General features: G+C 38.3%; 1 long non-coding RNA gene across 1 annotated transcript in view; it reads right to left on the bottom strand.

The window, feature by feature from the left end:
- LOC109713716 overlaps positions 384-17,580 on the bottom strand; it is a 24,424-nt gene continuing 7,227 nt past the window's right edge. Inside the window, exon 2 of the long non-coding RNA XR_002217154.1 lies at positions 384-512. This is a non-coding gene — a long non-coding RNA (uncharacterized LOC109713716). The remainder of the gene's footprint in view (positions 513-17,580) is intronic.

Raw genomic sequence — 17,580 nt, 5'->3', positions numbered from 1 at the left:
TTACCTCATGTTACGAGTGTCCAATTTTTTTAATCTTTTTTTCTTTCCTTAAGTGGGGGTCTATAAATCAAATGAAGCTCCAGCATTCTCTCGTGGGAGAAGATTACAAGTTCACCGAGAGGTTTTCATTTTAGTGAAAACACCAAGCAACTAATTATTAATGGCGACGATCCCTCCTACCAAGATAGTGATCATGATCTTAGCCTTGGTCTTCATGTCCCTCCTGCTGGAGGCGGCATCCGGGCGGCTGCTACCGGCAGTGGGCCGCACCGTTTGGCCCGCCACAAGAACTACCGCATCTGCTCCTACTGTGGGCGGCGTCAAAATAAGCTATGAATGCTTTCGGCAATGCTTGGTCGCCTGCCACAAACAAGTTCTTGTGATTTCGTACTGTCCTCAAGATTGCTTCTACGGCTGCAGGTACGCAGCCGCTTCTTGACGCGAATGTAGGGTCGACCTACGACCGGAATTCGCCGTCAATCAACCGCGCCATCACGAATGATGAAGAAGTACTGCACCAAACCATCACGCATCACTGCCCAAGCAAGGTTTATTTCTGTTTACAATTAGAACTATTTGTTATTCTTGTTGTTATTGTTTTTTTTCTTTTCCTTTTTCTTTTTCTTTTAACTTATCATAAGTTGTAAGTTTTGAAAAAATGATAATGAATGATGAAGCTGGTGAGGATAAGACAAAAGGTAGTCGTAAGTACGTGTTCGATGTAATAAATATAATAGAGTATTGCTATGTGCATGCACTTTCAATAATTTTTTATTTATAAAACATTGTTGATTTGCTGATATTTCGTACATCGACACACCAACAAATATAAAAATAGACCGACCGTCCCTAGAGTAAATGGCAAAGGGTTTGATGTGGTTGGTACCCGAGGTCCCAAGTTCAAATCCTAGTTGATTCACATTTCCAGCTAAGTTTATTTCTGAATGAAGTAAACGAAGCGGATAGCCTACGTGCTATCTATCTCTCAAAAAAAAAAAAAAAAAAAAAAACACAAATACAGAAATAGATATAGAAAAAATCTAATACAATGAGTTTGCTGGTGCGTGGATAATGAACTCCCAAATATTCATAGTTGTATGTTAATCCTTGAATATAGAGTTTTGATTTTAAGGAGTTCTTATTGCGCATGCATCTTTCGAAAAATTTCAAAATTGTTCTGGTAGTAATCTAATTTATTATCCTTCAAATGTGGCTTTATTCAATAAATTTCATTCGTATATAAAGTTTATAAGGATAAATTGCGTAGGTGGAAATGGGGAAGCAAAGGGATGTGTGTAAAATGTTACAACGATTTAAATCTTAGGGTATCGTTAGGTTCGGGAATAAATTTTTTTGATTATTCCTAGGATAGGTACAACTTCAGGATAAACGGGAATAAGACCAATTTTACGCGTTTGGTTAGTTAGATAGGAATAATAGGAATAAAAGTAATTATAGTAGTTAAATAATAATATTGTATATAATTAATTAACATCAAAATATTAAGTAAATGATATTTAATAAATTAATTTATTTCTTTATCATGAATATTATTAAATAATCATAAATGCTAATTAATAAATTATTATAAATTAATTAGGAGATTAATTAATCATTAATAAATTAACCATGAGTACTTCTAATTAATAAATTAACTAACTATAAATAATTTGAAAAGTTAACAAATGAAGCTAATAAATTAATATATTAGTAAATTAATTAATTAATTAATTATTTAATTAGTTATGTTGGTCAAAATATTAATTGATTAATCAATATAGATATTAGTTATTACATAAGCACACTAAATAGTTATTAATTTAGCCAATATTTTATTACTAAGTTAGTTAATTATTAATTTAGTTAATTAATTAATAAAATATTATATAATATATTAATTAATAATATTTTATTATTAAATTAGTAGAGGTATAAAGAGAAAAAAAAAAATTTTTTTTTTAGAGAGATAGGTAGCACTTTAGAGAGATAGGTAGCACGCTACCCGTTTCGTTTATTTCATTTAGAAATAAACTTAGCAGGAAATGTGAATCAACTAGGATTCGAACTTGGATTTTGAATACCAACCACTAAGCCCTTTGCCACTTGCTTTAGGGACGGACGGTAAAAATGTAAATCAACTAGGATTCGAACTTGGGTCTCAGATACCAACCGCCAAGCCCTTTTGCCACTTGCGCTAGGGATAGTCAGTAAAAATTGTTATTCCGCCAAAATGGTGAAACAACAATTCCCCGCTCTTAATGGTTTATTCTAGAATAACCCGTTAAGAGGGGGATTAAATAAACTCATTCCCCCCTCTAGTGTTTGGATGAATTAGAGGGATAAAGTCGATAAATTAGAAGAAGTGTTAATTAAAGTTAAAATGCAGATAGAATACTAACAAATTTTTTAAAAGATTCTCGCAGGAGCTTTTAGAGGGCAAGAAAAAGGAATTATGAACTTAGTATTTATAAAAATCTAGTGAAGGGCCAGCATGATGCAACAAGACAAAAAGTTATTATATAGGTAGACGTGAGATTCAGATTTTCTAATAGCTTTTTAATAATTAACTAACTAATGATAATATTTATAATTAACTAACTATAATACATAGTTATTAAGTTATTAAATTAATTTTATCAAAATATATGTGATGGAAAAAAAATTATAGAAACTTATTAGTAATTACATAATTTTATAAGACCATATATATAGAAAATAAAAAACAAACTATAATTAAAATAATTTAAATAAAGTTGGTTAAGAAAAGTAGAAGCAGATAGAATGTGCATGAAAGGTACATGATGTTGGATTTTGTCAAGCCATGTTTCGAGTCGATTTCACGGTGCAAACGTAAAAGTTTGGAGGTTTCTGGATGTTGGGTACCGGAACTTGAAGTTTCAATACTGGTACTATTGAGTACCTCAACAGTTCCTCAAAACCTGAGAGCTAGAAAAACTGTTTTTGTATTAAGTACGTACGCGATTCTGAATACCGGTACGCAGTATCTATTTTTGTATTGAGTACCGATACGCGACTTCGAGTATTGGTACACAGTTCCGCGACTGGTTGAATATGCAGAATTTGACTTCAGTTGGATCTAATCTTATTCCAAAAGATTAGGGATGGTCCAAGATCGCTACAAAGAGAATTTTTAAGAGGAAATCGATGGCTACGTGTGAATCGAAGGCTCGGATGGACGGCAGAGATTATTTACTACTTGAATTAGGGTTTAGGATTATATTAACCCTTGTAATTGTTCTTTTGAGTTAGAGCCTCGTTGTTGGAGGTTTCTTGTGAGTGCTTCATTGTAGATACCCTAATCAAGAGAAAAATGACAGAGTTTCTTGTAATCCAATCTACTCCTTATACTTTTGTGCCGTGGATTAATCGAAGAACGCATTGAGGTGGTCTTGCCCGTGGACGTAGGTCGACTCATCGTTGGTGGAACTACGTAAATCTTGTGTTCTTGTCTTCTAATGTTCCTTCTATTGCTTTGTTATACTCATGTTTGTTTCTTTACGATCGTTCTCGTCTTTTACATCTATGAAAGATCTTGTTCCATTGCGCTCGTGTGCTGTATGGGTTTGAGGTGTGCTCGGTAACCCCACGTCCAATCCCTTCGCTTTCAACTGGTATCAGAGCGTGTGGTTCTTTGTAGTTCGTTAACGGTGAAACAATGGCGGGAAAAGTTACAGTGATGAAGTATGAGGTTCCTCGATTTGTTGGAACGAATTTTGCGTTGTGAAAATTAAAGATGAAAGTAGTTTGATTAAAGATGCTTGTGAGATCACCTTGCAAGGAAAGGAGAAAAAACCGGAAGGGATGACAGATAAGCAATTTGAAGAGAGAGACAAGATGGCTATGCCAAACCTATATTTGACACTAGATGATGCGGTGCTATTCAATGTGGAGCCCAAGACTACCACTGTAGCCATGTGGTGTGTCCACATTGGCGGGTCTTGATTTAACCCGATCTACTTAAGATGTGGATTGTGATTTATCCTAATGAGTTTAGGATAAGAATAAATTATATGTTTCTTATCAGTTAAGAAACGTATCTATTAGTGGATATCTATTATATGTTAATAGATTTCCTAATCCTTATCCTAATCTATATGAGATTCATGATATTTACGGGTTCTGTTATTCTATAAATATGTCCCCTTGTTTTCTCCCATGAGAGACAATTGAATACGATCAAATTCGTAAGAACCTACGAAATATCTTTCTTATTCTCTCTCTTCTTCCTCTCTGGGATTTCCACCTACGTTCCCGAGGGTTTTGAAGTGTGGACATAGAAGAGGACTCTGGTAGCCCTCTTCGATTGGCATCCGTCACATCAGATCCGCATCCGATCCGTGGCGTAAGGCGTACGCGTGGGAAAAGGCGAGAAACGTGGGAGATCCAAAAGCATCGAGACAAGGACGATCCAAGAAGGCTTGTAAAACAGGCAAACCGATCCGATTTGGGTTCCCGGATACGTTGGCTATTCGGTTTGTAAGTTTCCGCTGCCCTATTATTTCCAACAATTGGTATCAGAGCAGGACCAGAATTACCAGGCGATGTGAGATTCTAGAGGTGGCTCCTACGGGTTCAAGAGGTGGCTCCCACCAAATCCTTTAGTGTAGCACTTTGTCCCGTATAGCACTTAGCTCTCACATTTTCGACTTGTATTCGTCTCTGATACCAATTGCAACGACCCGACCCGCTAGCAACAATAACTCGTTGGGCCCAAACCACCAGCCCAAAATACTTAAGCCTAGTTATTATTACTAGCGTGTAGGCCTCATATAAACTGATCGGAATCGGTATCCGTTACAAAGTCCCCCTGTTTAGACCCTGACGTCCTCGTCAGGTCCAAACCAGATCACAGACAGAGCAGACCCTGACCCCCTTGTTCATTGAGCAGGTATTGCATTTTCCTATGCCAGATATCATAATTCTTTCCATCTAGCTTATCACCCCTGGTGAGATCAACTATGATGTTCTTGGAAGTCATTTCACTACATTCAAAAAAAATAGGTTTGGACATTAGGCACATATTCCCAAAAATTAACAAGATTAGAACATTATCCTCGACACAACGGGATCGAAAACTTCGCTATGCTCGTAATCATCACCCAGGTGCCGGTTCAAATATTACAAATTCATTAATTTTCTATTTATTTTGAAACTTGTCCAAAAGTTGGAACTCATCCATTTTAAAGAACACATCTTTTCTTAAAAAAATTTATGTACGGAGAACTAATCTCATCACACAGATAAAAATTAAGTACTTATGCCAAAATTTAATTTGAAAAACGTCGACGTTGCGCAAAACACATCCCTTTACATGGCCTTTATTTGGATATGGTATATTAGTTGATGGTTTCTTTAAATTAGATTTGGAGGATGATTCGTTTGTATTTGCTTCTTCTTCTTCTACTCTCTGTGATGAATCCGTTAAATGGCATGCCAGATTAGGCCATATAGGTCAAGAAAGAATGAATCGACTGGCTCGAGAAGGCCTTTTGGGGTCTCTCACCAAAGTTGACCTATCTGTGTGCAAGCCTTGTCTGGCTGGAAAGGCATGTAGAAAGCCTTTCGGTAAGGCTACTCGTGCCTCTCATCCTTTAGAGCTAATCCACTCAGACATTTGTGGGCCAATGAATGTGAGGGCCCGGCATGGTGCTTGCTATTTTCTCACATTCATTGATAATTATTCCCATTATGGATATGTGTATTTGCTTTCTCGCCGATCTGAAACTTTAGATTGCTTCAAGCGCTTCGTTGCGAAGGCTGAGAATCAAATAGAAAGAAGCGTAAAGGTGCTTCGCACTGATCGAGGTCGTGAGTACTTGTCTAATCAGTTCAAGACTTATTGTGAGCAAAAGGGCATTAATAGACAGCTCACTATTCCTGGTACTCCGCAACAAAATGGTGTTGCAGAGCGAAAAAACCGTACTCTATTAGACATGGTTAGGTTGATGATGGCGCAAGCGCAACTTCCCATAAATTTTTGGGGAGATGCTCTTTTGACTGCAGCCTACATCCTTAATCGAGTCCCTAGCAAATTAATGCCTACCACCCCATATGAGTTATGGAGCGGTAGAAAGCCAAGTTTACACTATTTACACCCTTGGGGTTCGGCTGGATATGTTCATAGCCTCTCACATAAATTCGGAAAACTCAGCCCTAGAGCGAGTAAGCATATGTTCATCAGATACCCTGAAAATTCGAAGGGCTATGTGATGTCTGGTGAACACCCAGATGGTGGTATGACCGAGATTGAGTCTCGTGATGTGGAATTCCTAGAAGGGGATTTTCCAAACATTGGTGATATGCGAAGAGACGTCAGATTGTATGAGTTACAGGACGACGCTACCCCATCTGCGATTGAGGGTGATCGATCACTTCCCAAAGTCACTGAAGAAAGTGGTAGCGATCCTCCGGCTAGTGGGAGTGCTTCTTTGAGTGAGAGCATGCCCTTGGAAGTCAGCAGATTAGACCCTCCATTACGCAGAAGTGAACGTGGACATATTCCCCGTCGACATTTTGAGATCGAAGGGGATATTTTCATGTGCACTCCGCTCGATGATGATGAACCTACTTCTTATAAAGAAGTATTACAACGCCAGCTTGCAGTGAGTGGATAGCTGCTATGAAAGATGAGATGGACTCCATGAGCAAGAACCAAGTATGGGAATTGGTTGACCTTCTGCTTGGCCGCAAGTCTATTGAAAATAAATGGGTTTTAAAAATTAAGCGCAAGGCAGATGGATCAATCGATAAATATAAGGCTCGGCTCGTGGCTAAGGGCTACACTCAGAGGCAAGGGGTAGATTACAACGAGACGTTTGCTCCCGTTGTGCGATTTACCTCTATTCGTTTGATTCTAGCCTTAGTGGCACACCTAGATTTGGAAATGTTCCAAATGGATGTCAAGACAGCTTTTCTCAATGGAGAATTGGCGGAGGAGATCTATATGGATCAACCTGAGGGTTTTGTACTCAAAGGTCAAGAAGACAAAGTTTGTCGTCTTAAAAGATCCATTCACGGTCTCAAGCAGTCGTCGAGACAGTGGTATTTCAGGTTTCATGAAGCCATCACCTCTATCGGTATGTCCATGATAGAGGAGGACCACTGTGTACATGTCAAGAAGACAAAGAATGGGATTTTCTTTCTCTCTCTATACGTCGACGATATACTATTGGCTGGAAATGACATGGAGTTAATCAATACCACTAAGGAGTGGTTGTCTCTCAATTTTGAAATGAAAGACATGGGTGAGGCGAGCTATGTGCTTGGAGTGAAGGTCATCCATGATCGCTCTAAAAAGCTTCTTGGTTTGTCTCAAGAAACTTATATTAAAAAGTTTCTAGAGCGTTTTAGGATGCATCATTGCAAACCCGTTGATACTCCAGTGGAAAAGAATCACACTCTGAGTCTTGATCAGTGCCCTAAAACAGATAAAGAAAAGGAGCAAATGAGTAGGGTTTCTTATGCGAGTTCAATTAGCAGTTTGATGTACGCTATAATGTGTACTCGACCTGACATTTGTTTTGCTGTTAGCTTGGTAAGTCGTTACCAGAGCAACCCAGGACCTATTCATTGGCAAGCGGTCAAGAGAATCCTTCGATATCTAAAAGGAACCAGTGATCTCGTTCTCTGTTTTCAAGATGGGGACTTAAGATTGAAAGCATATAGTGATGCTGATTGGGGTGGTGATAGAGATGAGCGCAGGTCCACTTCAGGCTATGTGTTTATGCTTGGAGGTAGTGCAATTTCCTAGTATAGTAAGAAGCAAGGCTGCGTTGCCTTGTCTACTATGGAAGCGGAGTACGTTGCTTGTTCAGCGGCCGTTCAGGAGGCTATTTGACTGAGGAGATTTCTCCAGCACCTCGACATCGTGACTCGAGCAAATGAACCTGTTGAGATGTTCTCTGACAGCATGGCTGCCCTGGAGTATGTGAAAGATTCAAAGTATCATGGCAGGACTAAGCATATTGATATCCGTTTTCACTACATTCGAGAGATGATTAGGCTAGGCGAGGTCATTCTTAGACATATTTCCACCACTAGGATGGTGGCTGATCCGTTGACCAAACCGATAGCTAGGGATATGTTCCTGACCCATGTTAAGAGTTTGGGTCTTCGTAGGTTTTGATATGGACATTACTTTGTTTCTTACGCTTTATTAATGAAAATATGTTTTTTCTTCTTTTAATGTGATTGCGTAATTGATACTAGTAGGCACATATTCGTTAAGTCACCAGGCTCAGATCAGCCCACTCACACAGGTGATCGCCCTGGCACCTAAGTGGTGAGCAGGATGAGACTAGATAATCATATTAAACTTGAGTAGTTGTAATATGATTACTTTGTTCATATACGTTATGAATGAAGTGTTGACATAATTTAAAAGTCGCCTTAATTAGTTTAAGATGAGACTCTAAAGAGTTGGATATGAAAGTTTTTTTTGAGAAATTTCATATCGAGCCTGTATAGTAGCCGAACCTAAATGCTCCGGTTAGAGAGATGACTTGAGTTGTGGTGGTTAGATACCTTAGTGGTACCTAGACCAAGGTTCGTATGGCGTTTTAGAGCGTGACATGACCCATTGAGTGGGAACTCCGCCATAGCATACATATCATACTGTATGTGCTTGTCGACCAGTTAGTAGAGTGACATAAGTTCTTCCCTCCATGTCACTGTGTGAGCACTAATTTTTTTTGTGCCCTCAACTTAGAACTACGTTATGAAGTGGAGGTCCAAAGTAACTAACTTAGCATGTATCTTAGGGTCATGAGAAAATACGATCTCGCGGAGCATGTCTAGTGAAGTGCTTGGACCAATACGGATTAACGTGAGGGGCTGAGGAAGATGTTTCGATAACACACCACTTAAGTCTTGTGACTCATTGCCGGACGGTTATCTCGGTTATGTTACTTGAGATAATCATGAGTACAAAAAATAACGGTGGGGTCAAGCCCTGTCATTACAGGATAGGGACTTTGTGATGCTTGATCCGGTGTATGTTGAAATGTCTAGGGCATAGACGAATAAGTCAGTGATGTGCTATGTTAGTTGGGTGGTGACTTAATATAGCACTCCTGCATGTATTTCTTTCGTCAGGTCGCACGCTCCATTACCCGTATGAAGAGATGAATGAGTGAGAGATAATTGGCCAATGTGGCCAAGTGGGAGATTGTAGTCATGTGGTGTGTCCACATTGGCGTGTCCCGATACACTTAAGATGTGGATTGTGATTTATCGTAATGGGTTTAGGATAAGAATAAATTATATGTTTCTTATCAGTTAAGAAATGTATCTATTAGTGGATATCTATTATATATTAATAGATTTCCTAATCCTTATCCTAATCTATATGAGATTCATGATATTTACGGGTTCTGTTATTCTATAAATACGTCCCTTGTTTTCTCCCATGAGAGACAATTGAATACGATCAAATTCGTAAGAACTCACGAAATATCTTTCTTATTCTCTCTCTTCTTCCTCTCTGGAATTTCCACCTACGTTCCCGGGGGTTTTGAAGTGTGGACATAGAAGAGGACTCTGGTAGCCCTCTTCGATTGGCATCCGTCGCATCAGATCTACATCCGATCCGTGGCGTAAGGCGTACGCGTGGGAGAATGCGAGAAACGTGTGAGATCCAAAAGCATCGAGACAAGGACGATCCAAGAAGGCTTGTAAAACAGGCAAACCGATCCGATTTGGGTTCCCGGATACGTTGGCTATCCGGTTTGTAAGTTTCCGCTGCCCTATTATTTCCAACAACCACAAAAGAAATTTGGGATAAATTGAGAAATCTCTATGAAGGAAAGTCATTAGTGAACAAAATCTTCTTGAGACGGCAATTGTACAGTCTAAAGATGTAGAACGAGGTATCAGTACAAGAGCATCTAAATTCATTCAACTCTATTGTAACCAAGCTTGCGGCCCTAGACGTGAGAATCAATAAAGAAGAAAAGGCAAGTATTTTACTTTGTTCGATGCCGAAATCTTGGGATAATTTGATCATGAACTTGAGCCATGTTGAAACCTTTAAGACGGAGTCGGTGGTTGCATTGTTGCTTACCGAGGAGATAAGGCAGAAGTTAAGCCAACGAAGCTCTTTGAGGGAGGCTATAAAAGCACGGGGAAGACCTTTTGAAAGGGAGTGTGATGATCGAGGAAAGTCAAGATCAAAATCCAAGGGCAAAAAGAAAGTAAAGTGCTGGAATTGTGGAAAGTTGGGAAACGTGAATAAGGATTGCCGGGTTAAAGGAGTTGATAGTAAATTCGATTCAAGAAACTTCCAAGGTAACGTAGCCGAAGCGGATTCTAAGCCGGCTAGTTCAAAGGATGGAGATGCATTGTCAGCATTGGATAGATCCGATCTTATTTATCATTGGATCCTGGATTCGGGGGCGTCATTCCACATGACTCCCTATAGGGAGTGGTTTCATACTTACAAGCTATGGGATGGTGGAGTCATCTATTTGGGTGACAACACAGTGTGTCCGGTGGTAGGAGTAGGAGACGTTCGGATCAAGATGTTTGATGGTGTTATTCAGACAGTTTCTAATGTTTGGCATGTTCCTGCACTTCGAAAAAGTCTTCTATCTGTTGAAATATTTTGCAAACAAAGGCTTAGGTTCGTCGGCGAGAAGGATCATTTGAAGATATGTTATGGATGTTTGGTGTTGATAAAAGGAGAGCAATTAGGTGGCCTATACAGATTGGTAGGCAAGACTAGAGTGGAAGAAGCGGTTGTTGCAAGCGCAAAGGTGGAGTCTCCGACAGTTTGGCATCGCCGTTTGGGACAATGGGCAAGTGCGGATTGCAGGTGTTATCTAACCGTGAACTTCTTTCAGGTCACAAGTCCACGCCATTGGATTTCTATGAAGATTGCGTCTACGAGAAGCAACGGAGGTTATCAGTCTCTTTATCACATCAAAGAAGTAAGTCGTTTCTCTAGTTAATTCATTCGAATACTTAGGAGTCACCCGATATTTCGTTGGGCAGGTGTTCTTATTTTATTTTCTTTATTGATGATTATTCTCGGAAGGCTTGGGTGTGTCCGACGTGTTTAAAACTTTTAAGAAATTTAAAGCTTTTGTAGAGAATGAAAAGGGTTTAAAAATTAAGTGCCTACATTCGAAAAGCGAAGGGGAGTATTGTTTAAGAGAATTTGATGAGATTTGTAGTGAACATAGAATTAAGCGGCACCTCACGGTACCCGGTACACCACAACAAATAGTGTAGAGGAGAGGTTAAATAGAACACTCATAGAGAGGACTCAGAGCATGTTGAATACTTCAAAACTCAACAAGAGATTTTGGGCAGAAGTCGTGAGCACTTGTTATTTAATCAATCGAGCACCGACAAAATCGCTTGATTTGGAAATTCCTGAGGAAGTTTGGAGCGGCAAGCCCGTTGACTACTCCTATCTTCATGTTTTTGGATGTGACGCTTATGCGTGGATACTAAAAGAGAAGAGATCAAAATTGGATAAGAACTCTCGGAGGTGTATATTTCTCGGCTACGCAAAAGGCATTAAGGGGTATCAATTGTGGGACCCTACTACCCACAGGATTGTCGTAAGCCGTGATGTTGTCTTCAATGAAGGGTCCTTTCAAGGCACCAAGGAAAAGCATGATGATGATGCTATGGTTCCAATTGAGCTGTTTGAAGCATGTGATGAGATGCAAGTTGAGCAAGCACAGTAAGACGACGAGGTGGTTGATAATGAATCGGACTTGGAGTCTCCACAATCATCTGAAGATACAAATTCATCGGTGGAGCCACCAGCAGATTTTGAGCGTCCTAGGAAAGTCATTAGACCTCCCGCGAGGTATGATGACTCTATTACTTCATTTAATCATTTTGCTAACCATGTTAGTGCATATATTGCTTTGGCGGAGGAAGATAAGACAACTTCATATATGGAGGCTTGTGAGTTGACCGATGCTGGAAAGTGGCAATGCGTGATGGAGGAGGAGATGGAGTCACTTCGGCAGAACAGGACTTAGGAATTTGTTGATTTATCAAAGGGAATGAATGCGATTGGATGCCGGTGGGTATTTAAGGTGAAAAAGAATGCGAACAGGGATGTCGAGAGATTCAAGGCGAGGTTGGTAGTGAAGGGTTATGCTCAGAAGCTGGGGATTAACTTCGATGAGATCTTCTCATCGGTGGTTCGTCTTACCACTATTCAGGTCGTTTTGGTGACCGCGGCAGTCATAGATTTGGAGCTCGAACAGATGGATATGAAAATGACATTCTTGCATGGTGACCAAGAGGAGGAGATATATACGTCGCAACCAGATGGCTTTGTCGAAAGAGGCAAGGAACATTTTGTTTGTCAGTTGAACAAATCATTATACGGATTGAAATAGGCCCCAAGGTGTTGGTACAAGCGATTTGATTCCTTTATTGTGAGTTCGGGTTTTGATAGGCTTGAAGCGCATCATTGTGCATATTTCTATGGATAAAATGATGGAAGCTTCTGTATATTACTATTGTACGTCGACGACATGGTAGACGCGAGAAACAGCAAAAGCCGGATATCTACCCTGAAGACTAAGTTAGCCAGTGAGTTTGATATGAAGGACCTACGAGCTGTGAATCAAATACTCGGGATGAAGGTACTGTGGGAGAGGAAGAATGGGAAGGTTTGGCTTTCACAAAAGGGTTATGTGGAGAAGGTTCTGCGGAGCTTCAACATACAGAACGCAAAGCCAGTTTCTACCATGTTTCTTATTTATTTAAAGTTGTTGGCCGAACAATCACCGGATACGGAAGCGAAAAAGGCCGACATGGCTCGGGTACTATATTCATCGGCAGTAGGGAGCCTTATGTTTGCCATGGTGTGCACGAGATCAGACATTGCTCAAGCAGTAGTGCGAGCAGTAAATTAGTATATGACGAATCAGGGTTGTGAACATTGGAATATAGTGAAGTGGATCCTTAGGTATTTGAGGGGTACTACGGATTTTTCACTCTCTTATGGTTCTGCAGGTTTAGAGTGTGCCGAATGTGTGGATTTAGATTTCGCAGGAGATAGAGATAGGAGAAAGTCTACCACGGGCTATATTTTCTCTATGGGCGGTGGTGCTATTAGTTGGAAGTCATAGCTTCAGTCAATGGTCGCTTTGTCTATGACGCAGGCGAAGTACATGGCAATGGCACATGCTTATAAGGAGTCTATTTGGTTGAAAAATCTTCTAGGAGAATTGAAAGTGAAGCCAGGTGTAGTGAGAGTAAATTGTGATAGTCAAAGTGCGATGCACTTGTCAAAGAATCCGGCGTTTCACTCTCGGACAAAAGCACATTGATTTTCACTATCACTTTGTACGAGATATGGTGTATGAAGGTCTTATCTCATTGTCGAAGGTTCATACCGATGCAAATCAAGTGGATATTTTGATGAAGCCGGTGACTCGAACGAAGTTCAATTGAAGCATAACTTATCTCGGTCTTGGAGCTACGTAAGGAGAGTGGGAGTTTGGCAAGACTAAATTTTGTGGTAATCTATGATATTCGGCACATGTCTTAAAGTGGGAGCATTGTTGGATTATGTAAAGCTATGTTCCGAGTCGATTTCATGGTGCAAAAATCGAAGTTTTGAGGTTTTTGGATGTTGGGTACCGAAACTTGAAGTTTTAGTACTGGTACTATTGAGTTCCTCAGCAGTTCCTCAGTAGTTCCTCAGAACCCGAGAGCTGAAAAAATTGCTTTTGTACTGAGTACCGATATGTGATTCTGAGTACCGGTACGTAGTTATCTATTTTTGTATTAAGTACCGATACGCGACTTCGAGTATCGGTACACAGTTCTGCAACGGGTTGAATATGCAGAATTTGATTCCAATTGGATCTAATCTTGTTCCAAAAGATTAGTGATGGTCCAGGATCGCTACAAAAAGGATTTTTAAGAGGAAATCGACAGCTAGATATGAATCGATGGCACAGATGGACGGCGGAGATCGTTTACTACTTGAATTGGAGTTTAGGATTATATTAACCCTTATAATTGTTCTTTTGAGTTAGAGCCTCGTTGTTGGAGGTTTCTCATGAGTGCTTCATTGTAGATACCCTAATTGAGAAGAAAACGTGGAGAGCTCTTGAGAGAGAGTTTCTTGTAATCCAATCTACTCCTTGTACTTTTGTGCCGTGGATTAATCGAAGAACGCATTGAGGTGGTCTTGCCCGTGGACGTAGGTCGACTCATTGTTGGCCGAACCATGTAAATTTTGTGTTATTGTCTTTTCTTGTTCCTTCTATTGCTTTATTATTTTCGTGATTGTTTCTCTACGATCGTTCTCATCTTTTACGTCTACGAAAGATCCTATTCCTTGCGCTCGTATGCTGTGTGGATTTGATGTGTGCTCGGTAACCCCACGGCTAATCCCCGCTTTCACATAAGCTATTAGTGATTAAATTCTTTTATAAAATTTTATTTATAAAAGAATTAGAGATAGAAAATATTAAAATAATTCAAACCAAAAATTATAACATAATATTTGAAAACCCAAAATGTTGAACGCCACATAATTTGAGGTAATATAGCCTTTGAAAATCTAGCAAACCAGATTAGAGCTAGAGAGTGTTGCAATATGGTATGTCCATATTGGCGGATCATGATTTAACCTGATCCACATAAGATATGGATCCTGATTTATTCTAATAAGTTTAGGATAAAAATAAATTATATATTTCTTATCAGTTAGGAAACATATCTCTTAATAATTATCTATTATATGTTAATAGATATTCTAATCCTAATCCTTATCTTAATCTCTATGTAAGATTCAGGATATTCAGGGGTTCCATTATTCTATAAATAGGTCCCTTTTCTAAGATCTCCTCTCTCTGATATTTCTACCTACATTTCCGAAGTTTTGAAATGTGGACATAGAAGAGGACTCTGGTAGCCCTCTTCGATTTACATCCGTTGTATCCGACTTGCACCCAATCCGTAACGCAAGGTGTAGTAGGTTTTATTCTTATAATACATTTCTTTTTCAAATTTACATCTTTATAGTGATGTAGTAGATTTTATTCTGCAAAAAGTGATGTAATAACTAAGGTCATGTAAAGAAATGTGTTTTGTGCAGCGTCAACGTTTTTCAAATTAAATTTTAATATAAGTACTTATTTTTTATCTGTATGATGATGCTATAGAGATAAGTTCTCGAAATTTTTTTTTTAAAGGGCCACCAACTTTTGGATAAGTTCCAAAATTAATATTATTAATTTTAAATTAAGATTTTTAATTTTTAATTTTATATTTATATTTTAGATTTTAAATTTATAAATTTCATAGTTCAAATTTAAATTTTAAATTTTAAATTTTAAAAAATTAAATTATTAATAATAAAATTTAGTAAAAAAATATTATTTGTAAACAATTAAAAAAAAGTTTACAAAATATGGCTAAAGGCAATTTTAGAATAGACTATACTTTATTGTCTAGATTACTGAATTTTATAGACAAAACCAAATATAGTAATGCTATAATTAAACACTACAATCCAACATTACATTACCATATTAAACCAAACGCACTCATGCAACATAAGTAGTAATCTCATTTAGAAATCCAAGATATATGAATATATTGAAATACTTTGTAATATTACATAACTTGAATCAAACGCACCCTTAGTGTTTTATACATTACCATCTGTTTCTATCTGTTTCTGTTTTGTTCTTTTCTCATACTACATATTTACTCTTCTAGTATATATACAGCATCCGTTACGCCTCGAATCTGGGGCATGACGGTTAACTTCCAAACTTTTTCTTCTAACACTAAATGCAGGGATTTTGTTCTAAATTTCTTGTAAACATGTATACCAGGCCGACGTTCAAAACACAAATATCGTAACAGACAAAAATAAGAGAAACATAGAAGAAAAAAGTTCCAAATTATTTGTAAACACGTCTACAAGGGCCACATTCAAAACAAACATAATCTTACAGTCAAAGAACCGTTTTTATTGGAAACATTCCTCTAATGAATTCCCTCACTGATGGCTCGGGCCCCCCCGGAAGGGGGCCTTATTCCGCAGCAGCAAATGCTAATCATAAGAATAATTCATGCCATAACCCTTTCATGCACAACACATTATATCCAATTCACAGTTCTATCACAAGGTTCACATTCAATATCACAATGACAACCAATGCATCATTTAATTCAATGTTCATAATGTTTTCTATGTCCAATCCACTAGTTTGTTCTCTATTAGTTCAACATGTCACTAGGATTCATGTGTCACTAGAAGCAAGAAGATAAACCAGTTCATGAAGTTGCCAAGGAAACTACAAAACCAAAACGAAAATGCTTTGATTTCAGTCAGTTGCCAATGTATTAGGAGCCTTCCAAGCCCAACCCTAATTTGGATTAAGATTATCTAACCTCCAAACAAAAACTGGCTTCTGAGACCACAATGAAATTGATATATTTCGATTCCTACAAGAACATCCCAAAGAAAAAGCCCTTCAGAGCATCAGCTCAACGTGGCTGAAACTAGCTGATGGTGGGAAATATAATCTATTCACGTATTGTTATAATATTGCTTGTGCATTGATCTCTTTAGTAGATTGTTACACAAACTAAGCAATGCTCTTCATAAAATTAAAATAAAGTATCTCTTCCCATATCAAATTATCGTGAGATCACATGATTTCGGAAGTTGAAGACTATGGCTAACCAAATACCAGTATAAAATCCGAAAGCTTTCAAACCAAATACCGATATAGAAAATGGAAACTGCTAAAACAACAGAAATTTCTGAAATTGGAACTCCAGGGTTTGATTTACATCAAAACTTTAGAAATTACATAACACGAATATCATCCAATACATCAGTCAATATCTGATGAAGGTAGTCTAGCAAACACCTTAACAAATCTATCTTATCATATATGCATAAGATAAGTAACAATAGTATAAGCATGTTTTCTTGATCAAGGTACGTATCTACAAAGTAAATCAGGGTTTGAATCTATGAAGCATATCAAGTTTTGACGATAGCAAAGTAGTCACTGGCACGCTAATTTCAATATACATGAAGAATAATGCTAATAAAATGCTTGTAAACTTTATCAGCACATGAATCTGCAAAAGAACTATCAAGCACATTCTCAGTCCAGCATCCAATAAATCACAAACATTACACTTCAGATCAGGTACATAGTTTCACAGTTGTTTCACCACAGTTCTCAATTTCTTAAGTTTGTTCTCAAATTTATCAACCCGACTAGTAGGTAAGACATCTACCTGACTGCAATTTAATGACATTTCAACTAAGCAAACTGTGATCACCTTTATTAGAGTAATTACTTGCAATCAGAAGATCATTTAAAAAAGTGGGGGGAAAAAAAAAAGCAAAGACCAATTGCACGTCACTGTCTCTCTTAAATGCAGCCTAAACATATTATTCGCATTCCCCTGCCCTTTTGCTGACAAGACAGTTCAAATCTACTCTAAATCTTCTCACTCGCAAGTATCCAGGATTATTCTACTTCTATTTCGAAAAAGAGGAAGTATCAATATATACATGCAACTAATATATGATGCATAAGC

The sequence above is a fragment of the Ananas comosus genome, linkage group 8 (genome assembly GCF_001540865.1).
Source record: "Ananas comosus cultivar F153 linkage group 8, ASM154086v1, whole genome shotgun sequence".
NCBI classification, from domain to species: Eukaryota; Viridiplantae; Streptophyta; class Magnoliopsida; order Poales; family Bromeliaceae; genus Ananas; species Ananas comosus.
The sequence above is the reverse complement of the archived record's forward strand: the minus strand, read 5'-3'. Positions and strand labels throughout refer to the sequence as shown.